Source organism: Dipodomys merriami, unplaced genomic scaffold, assembly GCF_024711535.1.
Source record: "Dipodomys merriami isolate MVZ:Mamm:240054 unplaced genomic scaffold, mDipMer1.0.p SCAF_26, whole genome shotgun sequence".
NCBI classification, from domain to species: domain Eukaryota; kingdom Metazoa; phylum Chordata; class Mammalia; order Rodentia; family Heteromyidae; genus Dipodomys; species Dipodomys merriami.
In genome coordinates this window covers 3,090,564-3,097,293 of record NW_027204048.1, presented here as the reverse complement: position 1 = coordinate 3,097,293, position 6,730 = coordinate 3,090,564, and positions in this window count along the sequence as shown.

Here is a 6,730-nt window from a genome sequence, read left to right as displayed (position 1 = left end):
ATAAATGACTCTTTTGCTGTTTGCATTGGTTGTGGTCTCTGGGGGTTGTTCGGGGGTGTCGAGTTCGAGTCTAACACAGGTTCCAGCCATATGAAGAGTTTCAAGGAACTGCCAAACCTTAAGGACTACCTGTCTTAACAGCCTAGGTCCGGAAGCTGTAACACTAATTGCTAGAGGAAGTGACAGTCCCAACCCTGAGTCCCAATCACCTGCTGCTGGAAGCTGAGAAGTGTCAGGTCTGTTGGTAAACTTCAGAGTAATAAACCTCCAACCTGAGGACTGAGAGCATGTCTAACTCTAAGCCTGGAACAATGGGCTCCTAGCCCTTGGTTTGTAGCTGTAAGCTTCTGGGTTTACCACTTTAGCCCCTAGGCTTTGGGGCATTTGAAGGCCTGGGACTCCTAATACTAGAAGAGTTCCCTGATGATTCATGATTTTCTTCCTTTAGTACTAGGGCTAGAACTCAGGGCCTTGTGATCTCACTTGTTTTTTTTTTGTTTGTTTATTTGTTTGTTTTTCATTTTTTGGTCGTGGGGCTTGAACTCTGGGCTTGGACATTGTCCCTGTGCTCTTCAGCTCAAGGTGAGTGCTCTACCACTTGAGCCACATTGCCACTTGAGCCACAGAACCACTTCCGGTTTTCTTTTTTTTTTTATTGTGAAAATACTGTACAGAAGAGTTACAATTACATGGGCAAGATAATGAGTACATTTCTTATCAAGCATTGTAGCCTCCTCCTTTGTTTCCCCTTCCCATCCCTTCCCAGCCTCCCCTCCTCCCCCTCCCATCCCCCAACCCAAATCCTTTGTTTTATTTTAACAGGTACAGTACCAGGTGGAGAGGAGGGGGTTATGGGTTGTTTCTTCTAAAGCTACTTCCTGCTGAGAGGGATGAGGTCAATTGGGGGGGGGCAGGTACTGTCCAAGAAGTTGGTCAAGGCTGTGTCTGTTATGAAGATGTCAGTTGTCTAGAGTGGGGTTCTCTGGTTCCTTCCTCAGTGACTGGAAGAAGACTGGGTCCCATCTTTGTTATCCATTGAAACAAGAGTCCAGTTGGGTCAGAGACATTTGAAGGTTGATCAGGCAGGTGTTGTTTGACGTGGCAGAGATGAATCCAGTGCATGTCCCTGAACCCGCATAGCTATGGGAATAGAGTTACTGGTTAAGGTCCTTCCCACTTAGCAGAAAACTTGGTGGAACTCAGTGCCTGTGACAGGTAATTTTTTTAAATGTACACCAGGTCCCCAGCATTCATGGAGGGCACAGAGGATGAGGAGGAGGGCATGGAGCTATATTGGTCAACATATTTCCAAAGAAAAGTACTCAGGTGCTGAAGGAGAGAAGACAGCATTGGGGGAGGAAAAGGGGAATCCAAAGCCTGGAACAGGAAGGCAAAGATGGGTGGCCGTACATAACTCAAAAGGACTTGGTATTAAAGGCTTTTTTTTTTCTTTCTTTTTTCAGTAAAACCCACAGATGAAGAAGAGCCAAGGGTAAAAGTTTTAACTAATCTAAATGTAACTCAAGAGGCTGTTCAGTCAAAATCTGTTCAGGGAGTGGTTGGCACATTCTACCTTCCCTGAGGACTGAGGGTGATAGGGAATATGAAAGTGCCAGGAAATGTTCAGAGACTTAGCCAAGAGCTGGGTTATGGAGGAAACAAATTCTGGTCTGTTGTCCATCTGTATGGAAGCTGGCAGGCCAAAGCAGGGAAATAGTTCCTATAAAAGATGCTAGGGGAGCTGGGAAGGTGGCTCAGTGGTAGAGCGCTTGCCTTGCATGCATGAGGCCTTGGGTTCGATTCCTCAGCACCACATAAACAAAAAGAAAAAAAGCTGTAAGTAGCGCTGTGGCTCAAGTGGTAGAGCGCTAGCCTTGAGCTGAAGAGCTAAGGGACAGCGTCCAGGTCCAGAGTTCAGGCCCCACGACCGGACTCCCCCCCCCCCCCCCCGCCCCGCAAAAAAAGATGCTAGGACACAGAGGAAGCGCTCTTGTTGGTGTGGGAAATGCCTCTGTCCATCCTGTAAAGGTGTCTACAAGAACCAGCAGGTACTTGTACTTGCAAACATGTGGGTAAAATCAATTTGCCAAGGGCTGGGAAGGTGGCTCAGTGGTAGAGCGCTTGCCTTGCATGCATGAGGCCCTGGGTTCCATTCCTCAGCACCACATAAGCAAAAAGAAAAAAAGCTGCAAGTGGCGCTGTGGCTCAAGTGGTAGAGTGCTAGCCTTGAGCTGAAGAGCTGAGGGACAGCACCCAGGCCCAGAGTTCAGGCCCCACAACCGGACCCCCCCAAAAAAATCAATTTGCCAATCCAACCCTGGGAGGTTACCTTGAACCTGATGGATTGGAAAGGGAGGTGGCCACACCTTGGTATTGGCGTTGGCCTTTTGGCATACCTCACAGGTCTGTGAAGGCTGCATGAGAAATTGTGTGTCGGACAGGGTAAGGGGGAGGCTTTGTTTAAGGAACACCCGTAAGGCACCTGTATGGGGGTAGAAAAGATGGCACAAGTATTTAAAGATATCCTGCCTGAAAGGAGGGGTAGAGTCCTCTGTTACTGGCAGCCTTAATGCCCATTGTTTTGAGGACATTGTATCCCATTTGGTGGTCTCATCAGTCAGATTGTTTCCCTTGGTTATAATGGAGTCATCTGACCGATGGGCCCTGCAGTGAACTATGCCAATGGCTGAGGGGAGAAAAGAGGCTTTTAAAAGCTTGGTAATATAGGGCTGTTTATGACTGAGGTCACCTTGGTTGTCAAAAGACCTTGTTCCTTCCAAATGGCTGCATGAGAAAGGACAGTATGGAAAGCATACTTAGAGTGTGTACACCATCAGGGAATGGCCCACAGCCCTGTAGAAGGCCTGTGTTAGGGCCACTAGCTCAGCCTGTTGATGGGTAGTCTGGAGAGGCAGGGGGCCAGACTCCACAATACCAGAGGATCGACACAACAGCATATCCAGCCACCTGTGAGCCTTCTCAGAGGAAGGAGCTGCCATTGGTAAACCACGTAAAATGGGCTTCACTAATGTGGGCTGGGTTAGGTAGCAGGTCCTCCAGTCTCTACACAGGAGTGTATTGGCAAGGTTTCTGTAATTGGAATGGGTAATAGGGTAGAGGGTTTTAGTGGGGGACAGGGCTGGAAGGTTAAAGTGGGGTCCTCTGAAGGGAGAGAATATGGGAAAGAGGCATTGTATGCAGCCCCTTGTAAGTTAACAACTCAGAAAGATGATGGTGGGAAGGCTTTTTAGAATCCTGTATTAAAGCAGGGAGGCAGCTAACGGGTGGAGGCAAGGAGCCCTTCCCCTAATGGTAGGGTCTAGACATTTTGACAAGCAAGCAACTGGTGCAAATGAAGGTCCAATCGGTTGATCTAAAACTCCCAATGCAAAAACCTTAATTTTCAGTTACATACAGGAAGAACAGGTGCAAAAGATCAGCAGCCTGATGGTGGGGACCTGTAACAAGGCCTGCTGAAGTCTCGTAAAGGGAGAAACAAGAGAGAAGGGGGAATAAAAGGGGTTTCTCAGGTGACCCTTTAGCTGTCTCATATAAAGGGTGGGCTAGGAGGGAGTAGTTGGAGATCCAGGGCCTGGGTAGCTGGCCAGACCCAAAAAACAGAGAAACTCAGACTTAGTGGAGGGGGTAAGGTAATTAGTAATCAAGTGTTTCCTGGGGGTAGTAATAGCCTTGTGCATGGGAGTAAGTGGAACTTCCTGAGAAGTCACACACTGCTGGATGGCCTGCACTTTATTGCGCGAGGCTCGGTATCCCTGAGAGGCCAGGAAATTAAGAAGTGTATTGAGTTTGGCACAACAGCTTGGTGGGACTGCAAAGGAGAATTTCATCCACATACTGGATAAGGGTGGATGGTTCCAAATTTAGGTCTTGAGGGTCCCTTGCTAAGGATTGGCCAAACAGGTGGGGACTGTCCCAGAACCTCTGTGAGCTGTGGTTGAAGTTTGGATAACAGGGTCATGTAAAGGTCCCTGTAAAGGCAAAGCGGTCCTGGGAAGAAGGAGACAGGAAGGAATGGTGGAAACGGCATCTTTAAAATCCAACACTGAGTAAAAGGCAACTGTCACAGGAATTGTGGAAAGCAACATTTAAGGGTTAGGGACAATGGGGTGCAAGGGAGTAACCGCCACATTTATAAGGCGAAGGTCCTGCACCAGGTGAAACAAGTCATTAGGCTTGGCCACTGCTAAGATGGGGGGCTTTTAGGGGGAGTTAGTGGGTCTAACAGCCCTTTTCCTAGTAAGTCTTGAACAATCGGCTGTAGTTCTTAAAGGATATGGCAAGGGAGAGGATACTGGGGCTATGAAGGGAAGTGTCGGGGATCCCTGGGGGAGATGTAAATGGGGGCATGATTTCAGCAAGAGAAGGGTTGTGAGTGTCCCACACCAAGGGGTCTACTTTGGAGGGTGGGAAAGGGAAACCCAAGGAATCACTGGGTGGGTCTACTAAAGCCATCAACAAGGATGTGGGGGAGGCTGACTCAGTATCACCCTTTTGACAGCTGGGAAGGGCACAGGGTAATAGAGGCTGCACACTTGGCCAAAAGGTCTCTGCCCAGCAGCGGAACTGGATGGTGGGGCCTGACAAGGAAGGAGTGACAAAAGGTCACCTCAGAAAAAAAGACAAGTGCGGGGGGTGGGGGAGGGGTGAGGTGGGGCGGGGGGGGGGGGGTGGCGGTTGTTGGGGCTTGGAAGGTTTACTCTCCACTCCAACTATGGAAGTCTCAGCGGGGTAGGTCTGGCCATGGAACTCAGTGAACACCAAAGACACAGCACCTGTGCCCACTAAAAATAAGGCTACCCTATTTGCAACTATGATTCTTACCCTGGCTCCTGAGTGGTCAGGGCCAGGAGTTCAGGGCCTCCTCAGTATTCTTCAGCAGCCAGTCTCAGAATGTCAGGAGAGGGTGATGGGACCTTGTGGATGGCTGCTGTCCCTGAGAGGACAATGGACAGTCCACAGCCCAGGGCCCTGACTCAGCACCAGGGGTACGGCCCAGTTGGCTTTTGTGGCTGCAGGCAGGCTGCACCCTTATGGCCTTGCAGGCCATACTGATAGCACAGCTTCTTCAGGGGGTGGGATCCCTTCCAGTGCCCCTCCTGACCACACCCATAGGCAGGACCCCCGGGCAGGCCCTTTGGGAAGGGGCTAGTTGTGAGGCCTGAGGCTGGTGGATTTTCCCTAGCATCTGGTACTTGTGTTTTTTGGCTTACCCTCCTTGCCATGATACACCTAAAAGGCTTCCTCCATATACTGAGGGGGTGGGGGGGTGGAGTGACAGGGGAGGGGAGCATCTTGTCTTAGCCTGAATGAAGCTGCCTGATTAATAAAGTGAGTCATTAAACAGTGTTGTCCATCCACGGACGCAAAGTCCAGGTTAGTGTACTGAAGGAGGGCCTGACTTAGTCTGGTACAAAAGGCAGATGGGTTTTCATTCTTGTATCACCTCAGTCATTTTGTTGTAAGTGATGGATTTGCAGGTGCTGTTTGAGATCCTCGATTATACAGGCAATAAAGTGTTTTCGGCTTTGGTGACAGGCCTGGTCATTGTAATCCTAGTGAGGCTGCTGGTCAGGCATAGCGTCAGTCTCAGTTGGATGATGGGGGTGGTCTGATGGGACTCATCTGCATAGCGGTGGGTCTTTTTCCAAACCTCCTGCTATTCCCCGAGCAGGAGTGTGCCGCTCAAGATTACATACACATCATGCCAGTTACCTCCTAGGACTGGGATACACACTGCAACTCCTTGATGGAGGTGGTGGGATTGAAGGAGAAAGAGCCCAGGCATCTTTCAATCTGGGATAACTCAGTAAAAAAGGAACATGGACACATACTATGCCTTCTGCCCCTGCTGCCTCATGTGAGGTGAGGAGGGGGCTGGGGTGGAGCCAGAGCGGGCCCCAGAGTCTGGACCTGGGTAAGGACGGCACCCAGTGTTTCTGCCAGATGTGAAACTACCTCCAGGGCACCGAGGTAGTTGGTCTACTGTGGCTGGATCGGACGCACCTTTGTCCTATAAGAGAATCAGGGGAGCCTGAAGAAGGAAAGGGGGCGCCCCTCCTATGGTGAGCTAGAGTCAGATACAGAGTGTCCTCAGGAGTACTCTGTTGATCTAACACAAAGGGAGCAAATAGTAAAAGGGTTTGTCACCCTCAATTGCTGAGTCCCTTGGCCTTTGGCCCTCTGGCCCGTGGTCCCTGGAGTGGGGCTCAGACGTTGGCGCCAAGATTTGTCTCCCTACTGGGCCACTGGCCTTAATGAGATCGGTTTCCAAGCCCCCAACTTACTGTAAATGGTCACTTACCCGGGAAGTGAGGGAAAATCTGCCGCTGTGGGATGGGACAAAGGTGTTTGGTCCAAAGGAAACCAAATCAGCAGTCTTCTGGGCTGGCTTAGGATCAGGACTAGGTCCCAGGACAGCTTGTCAGCCCCGCCTCCCCCCTCCCCCCCCCTCCCCGTGAGTGTGGTGTGTGTGTGTGTGTGTGTGTGTGTGCGCGCGCGTGTGTGTGTGTGTGTGTGTGTGTGTGTGTGTGTGTGTGTGTGTGTGTGTGTGTAGAGAAGCAAATATCCACAAGGAAACCTTTCTGTGGCTCCAGTAGTAAACCCAGAAGACCGCATGGACAAAGTCACATAGAGCAAAAGAGGGTTTATTGCCAGTGGAGTAACAAAGCTTACCATAAGGGAGGGAGAAAATGGCCCTGCCTGTCTCCCA